Raw genomic sequence first — 15975 nt, forward strand, 5'->3', positions numbered from 1 at the left:
TCAGTTGTTAGATCAGTCATTCTCCTGCCCAAGTGAATGACAATAGACAGCATTGAGTATGACAGTCTCAATTGCACATCATCATCATAATGAAAGCTGTCCCTGACTGTGTTCTTTTGACATATTTGGCATTTCAGGACATATTAATGCTCACTAACTAAGCCTTCTTCAAGCCCTACCAGTTAACAATGGTTAAAAGTTGATGCCTACTTAGAAAAGAGCCTGTGAACATTAACTTCATTCACAAGGCAGAGGTCAATATTGATATTTTGAATTATGAATTCTGAGTATGTTCTTCTTAATGTTTGAAATAACTATTGAATCCAGCCAACCTTCCAGAGGCAAATCATTCATAAAATTGGTTGAGCTTTGAAAACAGTAAATTTATCATAGTTATCAATGATTTAAAACCCTTGAGGGCACATAGTTTCAGTCAGTATTCAGTCGGAGTCTGAGCAGTTCCTCTTATCTAAATACATTAGAATGATTTCAACTCATGGGAATCAGGTAATTGCAGACCTTTGACTAAGGATGTTTTAACCAAAGCAAAGGGCTGAAACCCCCATCCTTGTATGTGTGAACATTCAGTTCTACCTTGGATCTCACCATATCATCTTGATTTTAACCTGGGTGGTCGGCAATGTGCTGCTTTATTTTTTTACCCTTTGCAGACAATGAAGTATGACCTGATATTATTCTTACATTTTTTCATAAATAACATCCTGAACTTAATCATGTGTTTGTCTGCCCTTAGGCAGAGCTTAACAGGATCCCAGCATTACGGGCCTTGAGGTAAACTATTATTCAAGTCTTAACTGAGGACATTTTGTTCCTTCTGTCACTAAAATGGAGGCTGGAAGCTAAGCTCTGGATAAGAACTCAGTAACCCTACAGGAAAGATACAGGATTTGTGGACCAGGGAAACTCACCTTTGCCTGTATATTAAGCCTGAATATTTTATGAGTTTTGAGGCAGGTGGGTCTTGAATAACTGTCAAGATGAATGTTTCCTCTGGGTGGCTCGTTGGCCATATTTCTACATGAGTTGAAGTAGATTTGTTTTACAAACCTCATATTCTGTACACCAATAAAGTATGTACCACGCTGTTCGGGATTCAATATCCACAACGCTACCCAGTGCCTTGAAATCTCAGGAGGACAATGTCACGGCATGATGCTAAATAACCTTGTCTGAGATCTTAAGATGTGTGATAGCTCCCTATACTAATACATAGGCATTTAGCTCAGTGGGCTAGTGGCCTTTAGGTGTGCAAACACCCTTACGTGTGCAAACACCCAGAATTGGTCACCCATGCCCACATGGATACACATTCACACTTCCAACCAACAAGTCTGAATGAACTGAATGGCACATTACTCATTTTGACTTCCTGTCAGGATAGACCCTTGCTTTTCCGACACAAGTAGTTTTTGAGGTACAGTGCTCCTCTCTGCTTTCTGATTCACAATGGGCATAAACTGTATCTGTGATCAATGTTTCTTCAGTGCTGCTGTGCCCACAGCGACCGTTAGCTTTGACAGGTAGCAGATGGTATGCTGTACACAGATTTACCACAGCCTTGGGTGCTGTATTTTTGCAAGCATTTCACAATAGGTTTTCCTCCTGAATAATTAATAACATACTGCCAGTTGTATTTACTGTATGGGCTTGGCCTGCTCGTCAAAGCAGAGGAGAGGTTTTTTTGCACATATTCTGAGATGTTTCCAACCCCCCCATCCTTATGATTTGATCACTGTGGTTCATGGTTAGCCCTGTTAACTTGTTGACATGGTGTTTTTGACTGTAAAAGGGAGCTGAGAAACATCGGCTGAATGGAGCACATGTATGTTGATTGAGTCAACGCTCTATCCGTTACATTGATCTTCCCATAATGGTTGTAGTGGATTGAGTGTTCATGCTACACAATCTACTATCATTTACAACCATCCTGTAGAATACTTTCAACATCATTAACGGAATAGTATATGCATTGGAAAAAGTCACTAAACTTGTAAACGTATAGATTCTTCTCCCCACCAAAGAGTCCCTCCTCAACATAACCTCTAGTTGAAGTAATACCCATACTTCATGATAACAGGACAGAACATCTGTATCGTTCTGAGAAGATATGTAGGTAAGTATTTCATAATTTACTGTCTCTTATCATGGGTGGCAGGTAGCCTAGCGGTTAGAGTGTTGGGCCATTAACCAAAAGGTTGCTAGTTCGAATCCCCAAGCCAACAAAGTGACAAATCTTTTGATGTGCCCTTCAGTAAGGCACTTAACCCTTATTGTTCCAGGTTCGCCGTTGATAATGGCTGACCCTGGCCGTGACCCCACTCTTTGAGGGTGTCTCAGGAAGAGTTGGGATATGCAAAAAAACACGTTTCCAATTCACACATGCGTATTAATACACACCTGTACATATAATAGAACAAATATAATTATTACCAAATTATTATTAAGTAATACAGAGAGTTTTTAATGTTGTAATTACATGATACAAACTGCCCAATAACAACAAAATGTGTCACACAGAAGCCAACCATTTTGGACAATGAGAGAGGACAAGGACTTGATCTATCCATCTAGGAATCAACCATTTTCAAGGGTGTTTCTGAAAGGGTCATCCAATCTGTGTACCGTAAAGTTAACAACAGTTCGCTGCTGGAAACTGATAACTCCGCAATTACCACAAGGCTCCTAACTGGGCATCGATTGGTCTTGTCTTCTCTCCCTCTGCCCTCAGCTCATCGATTGTTGATGCAGCACCAAGATTACAACACTGGGTGAGGCCCAGCGGTAATACCCCTATGTCTGGCTGCAGGAACATCTTTGACCTGTGTGTGTACTGTGTGTGTACTGTGTGTGTGTGAGTAGTGTGTGTGTGTGTGTGTGTGTGTGTGTGTACTGTGTGTGTGTGAGTAGTGTGTGTGTGTGTGTGTGTGTGTGTGTGTGTACACTGTGTGTGTGTGTGTACTGTGTGTGTGTGAGTAGTGTGTGTGTGTGTGTGTGTGTGTGTGTGTGTACTGTGTGTGTGTGTGAGTAGTGTGTGTGTGTGTGTGTGTGTGTGTGTGTGTGTGTGTGTGTGTGTGTGTGTGTACACTGTGTGTGTGTGTGTGTGTGTGTACACTGTGTGTGTGTGTGTGTGTGTACTGTGTGTGTGTGAGTAGTGTGTGTGTGTGTGTGTGTGTGTGTGTGTGTGTGTGTGTGTGTGTGTGTACTGTGTGTGTGTGAGTAGTGTGTGTGTGTGTGTGTGTGTACACTGTGTGTGTGAGAGCGAGAGAGAGAAAAAGAAAAGGAAGAATGCCTGAAGTGTACCTACCAGTGTGTGACAGAAAAATGACTGCAAATGTATAGCTGTTTTCAAGTAGAATAAAATACACGTCTCATTTCTACAGTAACCAGCTGTGCCATATGAAGTGTTGTCAATTACGATTACATTTTCAGTTATGTGTTTGAGTAATTGAACCGAGACAATACACCCACCTTATTCTCCTCCAACCATCACCAAGGGAGTTTTGTCACATAACCTATTATTGAACCTAGACAGTGTGGAGCCTGGTGTCTGACGAGATCTCAGAGGGGTATTCATCCATGCCACACCACTGAGCTCTACGAGCTCTACTGAGGTAAGGGTACTATATGGAACTTATGACCAGCCCCTGATCACCAGCCACTGCTACTATATAGGTGTCATAAATATACTATGTTATGTCCCTTGTGGAAGCATTCAGTTGATCTCAGTGTCATTGATACTGTTTACACTGTTCATGGACATTACAATAAAGTGAAAATAAAAAGAACCAGATGCTGATGCCGCTTTGATTCTAATCACCAGATAATACTCCTAAGATTCTGATTTAAAATGACAATCAGGAAACAATTTTATAATGGCAGGAAAGGCCCTTGAAAGATAACAATGACAGTTGTAATTTTAATTATAAGTGAGTGTGTTAAAGTACTTGTTCTTGCCTTTCCTCTAGTCTTCCCTGTGCTGGTATGCTTGGAAGGTCAGTGCTTAATTTGGTTTGTAATGAGATTAATTGAAAATGACTCCCTTCTACTTTACAATTGATCTCACAGTTAATTATCACTATGCTCTCAGGTCAAAGCATTCACATCACAGAACGAGACACTGAGCCCTAGAAGACACCATCGAAACACTTAGAAGTCCTGCAAATGGTAACAGCTACTTGGAAAAAGTACCTTGAAAAAAACAATACCTTCTCTATGTCCTGGCACTTCAGGATAAGTGCTTATTGTAATCTCTCAAGTGGTGCTTAGAAAAGTCATTTGTCCAAGAGTCAAAACAGTTTTTCTAACACTAGAAGGAGTCATACGTTTTAGTACTTTGTGCCCACATCAGGTGTCAGCATAATAGGCTCCAAATGAGACGCCATTACTGTGGGCTGATATAAACACAAGTGACCTTGGGAGAACCCTGCTGAGTCACTGGCTGCAGTCCTCCTCCAAGCTGCATATTATTGGTTGTGTCCGAATACCAAAACTAGCTTATTACATACTTAAACATTTAGCAGGTACTGTTTAGTAAAAAGTATGCAGTATGCCACAGCCGCAACGCAGTAGTGGGTCCTGATTGGCTGATTAGGTGGGGCTCAGCTGAGTGCAGATGGATTTTTCCAAATTCAACAGACATGCATCGCATTAACCAGCCTGATAATAGCTAATTTTCAATTTGATTAATTTCTCTAAACTCTGAATAGAATATGAACGGAGGTATACAGTGCATTCAGAAAATATTCAGACCCCTTCCCTTTGTCCACATTTTGGTACATTACAGCCTTATTCTAAAATTGATTAAATAAAATGTTTTTCCTCAGCAATCTACACACAATACCCCATAATGACAAAGCGAAAACAGGTTTTTAGAAATGTTTGCAATTTATTTTTATTTTTTTACTGAAATACCTTATTTACATACTGTAAGTATTCAGACCCTATGCTATGAGACTCGAAATTGAGCTCAGGTGCATCCTGTTTCCATTGATCATCCTTAAGATGTTTCTACAACTTGATTGGAGTCCACCTGGGATAAATTCTATTGATTGGACATGATTTGAAAAGGCACACACCTGTTTTTAAGGTCCCACAGTTGACCGTGCATGTCTGCGCTAAAACCAAGCCATGAGGTTGAAGGAATTGCCTTTAGAGCTCCGAGACAGGATTGTGTCAAGGCACAGATCTGGGGAAGGGTACCAAAACATTTTTGCAGCATTGAAGGTCGTCCCCAAGAACACAGTGGCCGCTATCATTCAGTTTGGAACCACCAAGACTCTTCTTAGAGCTGGCCGCCCGTCCAAACTGAGCAATTGGAGTGAAGGGCCTTGGTCAAGGAGGTGATCAAGAACCCGATGGCCACTCTAACAGAACTCCGGAGTTCCTCTATGGAGATGGGAGAACCTTCCAGAAGGATACCCATTTGCAAAAAATTATAAAAACCTGTTTTCGATTTGGCATTATGGGGTATTGTGTGTAGATTGATGAGTAAAACATTTTATTTAATCCATTTTAGAATAAGGCTGTAACCTAACAAAATGTGAAAAAGGTATTTTTTCTTTCCGAATGCGCTGTATATAAATGTAATCAAATTGCTTAGTACACACACCGAAACTTTTGAAATGTTCAAATCAGAAGCCTTGCACAGAAAAACGTGGACAGTCGGGTGCATCGCAAATTCAGAACCGCTGGGCAGCAACATAGCTTAGTAAACTATAGCACTGATCATTGGGAACGAGATCAGAATGACTGCTAAGGCTTGATCCAAAAATGTAATAATTGATTAGGTAGCCTAGCCTACAAAAATAAAACAATCCGTTCAAATCAAAAGGCCTGATTAACATGACATCAATAACGCAGCCACATCCCGAGTCCCTGGTAACAACACATTCAGAAATCAAAAGATGGTTTAGTATTTAGTTTAAAAGCTCTGATGACCAAAATAATAAAAACAACTTTTCAGTGAGAAAACGAAAATCCACTTTGGGTAAACATTTTGTACTTAAAAAAATATATACTTATGTTTTCAAAGATGTAGCCTTCGATGCAATACTCGTGATCATTTTAAGGAGAACAAAAACTACTTCGCCTACATTTGAACACCACCGCAGAAGCTCCGGGCATCTTCCCAATTAAGTGGTCTAGATTTGTTTTTGGCTATTTGAAAAGAACTAGGGCTACCACTTGCAGCCCACCTCTTCCACTGCATTGTGATGAAGAGCCAAAATTAGTATACATCCTGGCATTTAAACCATACTCGATTATCTAAATGTTGCATACTATTAAACATATGTTCGTGTACTGAGAATGTGTCATACGTGATTGCGTTGTTTCCCGCTATTCGTTGATTTCGGTTGCGCACCCACATATCTTGTAATTGATCAGCTGTTGTCAGAGCCGAAATGAGCATGATATCCGGGCATTTAAAGTATACTAGATTTTCGAAATGTCGAATACTATTCAACTTAATTTTTTCGCATACTCAAACGGCCTACTATTTAGGACGCAAGTATGGATATTCGGACATTACCACTGTCTCAAACCTTACTTTGCTATTCAAGGAGATGCGTCAGGCCAGATTCTAAGTAAATTGCCTGGTTTGTTTTGTCTGAGGACTGTCGTCCGTTTTACATGCCAGACATGTCTTAATTGCAAAATCATTATGTCCTCCTCCCTCTTTAGGTTGCGTGACTAGACGGTTTTCTGAGGTCGACCTGGTTTTCAGACAGAGGGAAGCAGAGTTTTATTTTTGACCGCTGGCGCCGGTTTCCTAGATTTGGTTCACAGAGAGTGTGAATGTGAATGATCCCCGTGAGCAGACACAGACAGCTTGTCTATCTCATGACCTACACTAACTCACTGACCACTCAATAACAGGGTCAGGCAGAAACTGAACCCCCTAGTGGCCAGATTGGTAACGCCAGGATACAGACCAGCAGGCTCTTGATGGTGGGTTTCATTCCATCAAGCTCTGGATATAGAAGGACTTGGTACTTGTAATGGGGTTTATATTGCTGGCAAAGTAGTATAGCAGCTCACAGAGTACAACATTACTACAACTTACTTGACATTTCTGGGACTTTATAAGTCCCCTTGTCAGTTGGTTGTTGCTTTCGGGTGCTTTTATGTTGCCTCTATGACTTCATAGTATTTGAGTCTGGAGGGTTTCAGTTCCTCTTGTTATAGACATACTGTAGCTTAAAAAGAAAGCATATTGATCTATTAATCATCATGAAAAACAAGACATTCTCTATATTTGTGTGATTTTTTTCATCATCATCATTTGTTTTTATATTGACTACAGATTTGGAGTGTTCTGGTACATTAGTTGGCAGCCACCACAGAGGGGAGTAATTAATCTTAAACAGTGTGCTCATTTATCCCAGTCTGCAGCTGACTGTTTGTTTCTCTGGCACTGGGTGATGGATGGCCTTATTTCTGTACATAAGCACAGCCTTCCTTGTCTCCCACTGAAGAAGCCAGGTAGCAAGACTAGAGGGAGGCCTGCAGGCTGCCACCGCTGCCCTCCATCCACCAAAGATTTATGGCCTGCTGCTTGGTGAAAAATTGCATTTTGTTCAAAGAAGAATAAAACCGATTATCACATTTCACAAGTGTTGAACTTGAACAAAAAGTGATGTATACATAAAACAAAACAAAGGGGTTTCAGATGATGCAGGCATTGTGATTGCAGGCATTAGGGTTTGAAGTAGAAGCCATTTTAAATCACTGAACCTCTGTTGTAGAGCACACGGTCCTTGATTCCCTGTCATGGCGTTGTGGTCTCTGCATTCTTACTGATAAACTGGGAGGGTTGACAGTTTAGAAGGACGGGAGAGAATAAACTTAGCTCAAGGTCAAGAGATTCTCCTAGTTTCTGATGATTCATCATACACAGAGATGAACACTGTGTGTGAGAAAAAGAGAATAGAAAAAGAGAATAGTTTATTAATTGCTCTTTATAAAACACATTAAATATCCAATCTTTAATCATTACACTCCATGAATATTTTAACATGCATCGTTAACTTCGTAATAGGCTAGCTCTTTGAATCATTTCACAGTTGAAATTAACTCAGTTGAGGAGTTTGTAAGCTCATGATAGGAGTCAAGCTATACGGTCAGTATGCTCACTGAATTGGGCTGCAGCAAGCAGTCAGTGTATCTGATTTGATTGACTGTGTGGTATTCCCCCTCCTCGCTGTACTGTTCTGTACTGCCTATATCAGCAGTGTAAAGATTGGAGCCAGAGTGTCATTATGTAGGGTTGTTTCTGCTGATGGTGAAAGACACCCACTGTCAGCAATCTGTCATGTACTGTAGCTTAGCCTACACAACAACCATCATCCCCTCACCTCCCTCCCACTCTGGGTAACTCTATGGATCAACACAGCAGCTCACAGAAACCTCTGTTTAGTACAGTAAGTGTCCATTTATATCCTGATTAGATAAGAGGGAAAATACACTATATATACAAAAGTATGGGGACACCCCTTCAAATTAGTGGATTTGGTTATTTCAGCCATGCCTGTTGATGACAGGTGTATAACATCGAGCACACAGCCATGCAATCTCCATAGACAAACATTGGCAGTAGAATGGCCTTGCTGAAGAGCTCAGTGACTTTCAAAGTGGCACCGTCATAGGATGCCAACTTTCCAACAAGTCAGTTCATCAAATTTCGGCCATGCTAGAGCTGCCCTGGTCAACTGTAAGTGCTGTTATTGTGAAGTGGAAACGTCTAGGAGCAACAACAGCTCAGCCGCATAGTGGTAGGCCACACAAGCTCACAGAATGGGACCGGCCAAGTGCTGAAGCGTGTAATGCATAGAAATCGTCTGTCCTTGGTTGCAACACTCACTACCCAGTTCCAAACACTCTGGAGTGATGAATCATGCTTCATCATCTCACAGTCCGTCGGAAGACTGTGGGTTTGGCGGATGCCAGGAGAACACTACCTGCCCCAAAGCATAGTGACAACTGTAAAGTTTGCGGGAGGAGGAATAATGATGTGCGGCTGTTTATCATGGTTCAGGCTAGGCCCCTTAGTTCCAGTGAAGGGAGGTCTTAATGCTACATTATACAAAGACATTCTCGATGATTCTGTGCTTATAACTTTGTGGCAACAGTTTGGTGAAGTCCCTTTCCTGTTTCAGCACGACAATGCCCCTGTACACATGCACAAAGCGAGGTCCATACAGAAATGTTTTGTTGAGATTGGTGTGGAAGAACTTGACAGGCCTGCACAGAGCCCTGACCTCAACCCCATTGAACACCTTTGGGATGAATTGTAACGTCGACTGCGAGCCAGGCCTAATCCCCCAACACCGGTGCCCGATCGCACTAATGCTCTTGTGGCTAAATGGAAGCAAGTCCCCGCAGTAATGTTCCAACATCTAGTGGAAAGCCTTCCCGAAGAGTGGAGGCTGTTATAGCAGCAAAGGGAGGACCAACTCCATATTAATGCCAATGAATTTGGAATGAGATGTTCGATGGGCAATTTGTTCATGTAGTGCATGTATGCCTAGGTGCGGATTTTCAAAGGTAATTTTGAATATTAGGATAAACCAATGAAAAAACTCTGGTGGAACAAATACACAGGACGTACTGTTGACTACTGCAGTCACAAAATTATGAAAATGCACTGTTAGAGTTGATTGACAAGTATACATAATCCTTTATATCCTATTTTTATTCAGACCACATATTTTTCTACTCTACCACACTTTATTTATACTGTACCATGATGCCAACTGGGAAGCCTGATATGGAATAATGTAAAAGGAGAGAAAGATTAACCAGCCACACACAGTCAACATCATTTTTTATTTATCCCTCTCTCGTCCCTCCTTATTTGCTCTCTCAACCCCTTCTTTCCTTTGTTTACAACTCTTTTGTCAGCTGTTATCTAAGCGGCTGACTCTCTCCTCGCAGCACTGCAAGCTTCAATTCCCTGGCCTATCTGCCGTCTTACTAATACTTTTCCTGGAGCAGACTTCTCTATAAAATGGGCCTGCATCTGCACGTTGGGGTGTCATGCTGCGGTCTTCTACAGGATATAAACCTGGGAAAACACTTACCTCTGTGAATGAACCTAGCCTGGCCCAAATGGCTTTTTATTTTATATGCAGGGGGGACCCTAAGAGAGCATTGAATAATTATCTGAAGCATTCAAATGATAGGAATTGCTGTGTGCAAAACTGAAGCACAGTGCTGAGTCTGTGCAAGGCTTCCAGTTCTACACTCTGTGGTCAGTTTATTAGGTACACCACCCTGTTCACGTAAATGGATTGCTCCTCAGACAGTGAGTCACGTGGCCGTGGCTTGCTGTATAAAGCAGGCAGACAGGCATCGAGGCATCCAGTTACTGTTTGATTGAATGTTAGAATATGCAATATGAGTGACCTAAGCAACTTTGAGCATGGTATGATTGTCGGTGCCAGGCGAGATGGATCTAGTATCTCAGAAACAACCACCCTCCTGGGCTTTTCAGACATGACAGTTTCTAGGGTTTACCGAGAATGGTGCGACAAACAAAAAGCATCCAGTCAGCAGCAGTTCTGTAGGCAAAAACAGCTAGTTGATGAGAGAGGTCGAAGGAGAATGGCAAGAATCGTGCAAGCTAATGGGCGGGCCACAAACAGACAAATAATGACGCAGTACAACAGTGGTGTGCTGTACGGCAACTCGGACCACACAACTCGTCGATCCTTGTCATGGATGGGATATTGCAGTAGACGACCACACTGGGTTCCACTCCTATCAGCTAAAACAAGAAGAAGTGGTTCCAGTGGCCACGCGATCACCAACACTGGACAATTAAGGAGTAGAAAAACATTGCCTGGTCCGACCAATCCCGGTTCCTGTTGTGTCATGCTGATGGCAGAGTCAGGATTTGGTGTAAGCAGCATGAGTCCATGGACCCATCCTGCCTGGTGTCAATGTTACAGGCTGGTAGGGGTGGTGTACTGGTGTGGGGAATGTTTTCCTGGTACACATTAGGTCCCTTGATACCAATTGAGCAACAAACGTTTCCGACACCTTGTAGAATCCATTCCCCGAAGAATTCAGGCTGGTCTGGAGACAAAAAGGATTCCGACCCGGTACTAGATGGGTGTACCTAATAAACTAGCCACTGAGTGAATATGTGTAGGCATGTTACTGAAATGTGTTCATATCTCCATGTTAAACCCCTGCATTGCAGCAGGCAGCCACAGCCCTTTCTTCTACTACAACCATCCACATCACAATAGAGGGATTACATTTGGGCCAGATCTCTCCAGTGTACAACGCTCCACTACACACAAACTCTCTCTCACATATACACACATGCACAGACACATCTCCCCGTGTTCAATGCTCCAGAGAGCTTGGGGGCAGCTGAGAGCCTTAAATATCTCTTCTAAGCCACCACTGCCCCGTATGAATTCACCCTCCTGGTTTGTGTGGAAACAGTGTAGTCGTGGAGAGTCACATGTCTGTGAGGGGGAGAGAGAGGGTTAGTTAGGAGGAACATGGGGGATGCTGAGGGGCTCAGCGATGCAAGGGGCTGTCTCTGCTGCTGCACAATAATCTTGTTAAAGAATAGAAAGGCTCTGTATACTTTGATGGTGAGTGACATTTTCAGCTGTTTTGCTGGTATGTTCCCCCTCTCTGACACAGTGTTCAGTCAGGGAGAAACGGAAAAATGATATGATGTAGTATTGGAGTGATAAGTGATTACACAGTAGGCTGCTGATTCAGAACACAGATGTAGTGATGTTATGTATGACGTATTACAGCTCCATGTAGTAATCACAGTACAGCCGTCACCATTTCTACACAGCAAATAAATTAGAATGCTAGTCTATTTCCCTTGCCTCGACTAACCTTTAAATTAAAGGAAACGGCAATCGTGTTCGACGATGGAATTCTATATGGTGAGATATGATTCATACAGTTCCCTGGCGTAACTGGATTAGTATTGAACATAACTCCGTTTTGACATTAAGAAAACTATGTTGGCCAACTCTAAAGATCAAAGAGAAGTATTACTCCTATTTTGACAGTTCATTAAAAGTAAATCCTTCCTCATCTCTGGCTTGGGCTCTGGGAGTTCACCTCTAAATGGTGGTTAAATCCTCTGGAGGCATCCAGCAACCAAAGCAAAGTGAAATTGTCCTGTTTACCAATAACCAATTAAAGACAATCTCAGGCTCAGGCCCATCGCTGCTTGTTTTTCTCTGGGTTACTGTCTTCCCCAGAGGCTACAAATAGAAGGGACCGATCCAATTATCCTCAGTGGGAAAGAATGAGAAAGCAATCCCCTTTGAAGTGATTGTCTCACAGATCTGCCACATTAGGATTGATTTTGCCAAGATCTGTTGTGGACCAACAACTACCGTAATGTCATCAAGGTGATAGTAGCTGCAAGCATTCGCGGTAACATTGGCCAATGGGTAATATTGTAATGTTTTTATGAGAGAGAGAATACATCAGCTCCACACATCTTCTCTCTTTACTTTGCTCTGCTGCAGCCCATCTTTTCTGTGAAATAATGATTGTTGCCTTTTAGCTAGAGGTCTGAGTATGGTCTGGCCTGAGCAGTGAGCTAATGGTAGGAAATGTTCTTTACCTCTCTGTCACTCAGCACCTGCAGCTAGCCATAAACACCTCAGAGCTCAGACAGTTTCACAGGCGGCTGCGGCACCACCATGGGCCTGGTGTAGAAGGAGGACTGTGTAGCTCAGTCATAACTCACTGTACTGGAACCTGGAGTCCTGAGCAGTCGTCTACAACCCATAAACTCTCTCTGTCAGCAGCAGCACACTGCAGACTGGGGCTGGGCTAGCTGCTTCACTCATACATTTGTGACATCATATTCTGAAAGGTTTTTGATTTGGATATTACACTAGTATATGACGACTGGCCATCTTGTTCTTGATACTATCACTGCAGTGACAGATTGTCCATGTATGCGGATGACTCAACACTATACACGTCAGCTACTACAGCGACTGAAATGACTGCAACACTCAACAAAGAGCTGCAGTTAGTTTCAGAGTAGGTGGCAAGGAATAAGTTAGCCCTAAATATTTCTAAAAATAAAAGCATTGTATTTGGAACAAAACACTCACTAAACCTTAACTAAATCTTGAAATAAATCATGTGTTGAGATGACTAAATTGCTTGGAGTAACCCTAGATTGTAATAAACTGTCATGGTCAAAACATATTGATGCAACAGTAGCTAAGATGGGGAGATACTAAAGCGATGCTCTGCCTTCTTAACAAAACTATCAACAAGGCAGGTCCTACAGGCCCTAGTTTTGTCGCACCTTCGCTACTGTTCAGTTGTGTGGTCAGGTGCCACAAAAAAGGACTTAGGAAAATTGCAATTGGCTCAGGACAGGGCAGCACGGCTGGCCCTTGGATGTACACAGAGAGCTAATATTAATAATATGCATGTCAATCTCTCCTGGCTGAGAGTGGAGGAGAGATTGTCTTCATCACTACTGTTATTTATGAGAGGTATTGACATGTTGAAGGCACCGAGCTGTCTGTCTAAACTACTGGCACACAGCTTGGACACCCATGTATACCCCACAAGACATGCCACAAGAGGTCTCTTCACAGTCCCCAAGTCCAGAACAGACTATGGGAGGCACACAGTACTACATAGAGCCATGACTACATGGAACTCTATACATCAAGTAACTGACGCAAGTAGTAAAATTTGATTTAAAAAACAAATTAAAAAACACCTTATGGAGCAGCGGGGACTGTGAAGCAACACAAACATTGGCATAGACACATGCATACACACACACACACACACAGAACACAACACAACACAACACAACACATGATAACATACGCACTATACATACATATGGATTTAGTACTGTAGATATGTGGTAGTGGTGGAGTAGGGGCCTGAGGGCACACAGTGTGTTGTGAAATCTGTGAATGTATTGTAATGTTTTTAAAATTGTATAAACTGCCTTAATTTTGCTGGACCCCAAGAAGAGCAGCTGCTGCTTTGACAGCAGCTAATGGGGATCCATAATAAATACAAATACATACAAATACAGGAAGAGAGACAATGGAGAGATGACTAAGAAAATATTTAACATAATTGTTTTCTCAAGACTGCACAGAATTAGACTGAATAAGATGTCCCTTTGGATGTCTTTATGATGCACCTAGGGCAATTAAATCCTACGAATCATGAAATGAATTGTTAAGCGAAATAGTGGAGGAAAATAGTCATTGAATGAAAGACTCTCCAAGGTCTTTAAAATGCTAATGTGGCTGATTGACTATTCATTCAGATGGATCTTCTGATGGATCTTCTGATGGCGGAAAATGTACACAAAGGGTCAATGTTATGCCATACATATCCTGTGTACAATAGATTTTTCTTGCACTGCATCCTGACAGATTTTACATGATTCTGACACTTTTCCTTTTCCAATGTATGGAACCCACTTACATTAATAACAAAGTGGGTCAGCTTGTGCTTTTTAGGAACTAATCAATCATTCCAAGTGTTCCTGGAATCTTGCATCGATAGTTCCCACACGTCATAAGAAATATGTCTGTGTGAGTAGCTCTGGGTTATTGGGTTTATAATTAAACCCAGGCCCAGAGAACACGCCCATTCAGGTTTACACTCAATGCCAAATATCTGTCCCTTCTGGCTCTGGAGGGTTGTAGGAGAACCCATTATTAAATGTCAAAGCTCTGTCCAAAAACCTGAGAGCTGGAGAGGCTTTGTTGGGAATCTTCCCCACTGGCCTGTTGTCTCAACTAGATTAGTGGATTAATGGAACAATCACTTACTGTAGCTCTATCCAAAAACCACACAGAGACGTTGAGCATACGTTCACTACATGCTGTTTAAATAATGTGTGTGCATATGAGTGGGACTGTGCACGCTTGCTTCCGTACATACTTGCTTCAATGCATTTATTAGTACGAGTACGTCATCAGCCCACTAAAATATTTATGCATGACTAATGTAGTTAATTATACAGTGGACAGAAAAGTGATTCTCTCATCAGAAGTTAGGATCGTGAAGGGCATAGTAACATGAATAACATTTTAGTGTTTCTTATTAGAAAATGGGTGTTTATTGTTAGAAAAGTCCAGGTAGACCCTCTCTGTTTCAGTCAGCTTTCTTCTGTGTGGTGCTTAATGAAAATGACCCTGTGCCCTCCATTTGGTGTGTAGGCTTCTGTTCTGGGCCAGGCTGGGTTGTATTGGGCTGTTGTTGCTGGGTCTGTGGCAAAGGATCTGTGGGGGTGGGAGGAATAGCTATAACAGGGTTATCTTGGTCCTAACCTGCCAATCACAAGCCTCCTCAGTGATACCACCAGGAAATAATTCTGCATTACATTAATTTAATAAATGCAGAGAGCTGTAATAAGAGGAAGGAGAAGCTTCCAGCAACAGCAAGCACTCATTAGTCCGCCTCTTTGTACCAGAGTGGCCTCCAAGCATACATCAGCATGCCCTATGTGGGACTGAGACAACTGTCAGAACCTCTTAGAGCGTACAAGTTGATTTAGGTTGCTTAACAGTTCCAGAGTGTATGCAGTCCAAATGATTAGTAAAGATGGGGGAGCAATATGTGAAATACACATATTTTTAGGTAACCCTTTGCACTCAGTTGCTACTGTGAGTTGTTACTCAGTTTCACAGTTGCTACCGTGTAGTTATACTGCCATTACTAAAGTAACACCATTTTATTAATTGCTATGGTAATTGCTTTGTGATAAACCGTTGGGCAGTTTTGGGGGAATCTCCATCATATTGTGACAGTAGAATGTGGTGAGGGTGATTGTAATCATCTGATTCAGATATGGACCATACTGAGCAGATAGACACACTGAATGTCCTGCCACTTAGCCTGTCAGACACCCAGATACTTCAGAGAGTGTTTCATATTTTACCCAGTGCCAGAATGGAGCTG

General features: G+C 42.0%; 1 protein-coding gene across 3 annotated transcripts in view; it reads left to right on the forward strand.

Moving 5' to 3' along the window:
* LOC115168128 (synaptotagmin-2) overlaps positions 1 to 15975 on the forward strand; it is a 79489-nt gene that overhangs the window by 18160 nt on the left and 45354 nt on the right. Inside the window, exons 1-3 of one of the 3 annotated variants that reach the window (XM_029723084.1) lie at positions 3567 to 3632; positions 3987 to 4013; positions 4109 to 4185. The exons of the other annotated variants lie outside the window; for them this stretch is intronic. The gene's annotated coding sequence lies outside the window, so the exon portion shown is untranslated. Of the gene's footprint in view, positions 1 to 3566; positions 3633 to 3986; positions 4014 to 4108; positions 4186 to 15975 lie in introns of those variants that run through there. 3 annotated transcript variants of the gene reach the window in all.

The sequence above is a fragment of the Salmo trutta genome, chromosome 30 (assembly GCF_901001165.1).
Source record: "Salmo trutta chromosome 30, fSalTru1.1, whole genome shotgun sequence".
NCBI lineage: Eukaryota > Metazoa > Chordata > Actinopteri > Salmoniformes > Salmonidae > Salmo > Salmo trutta.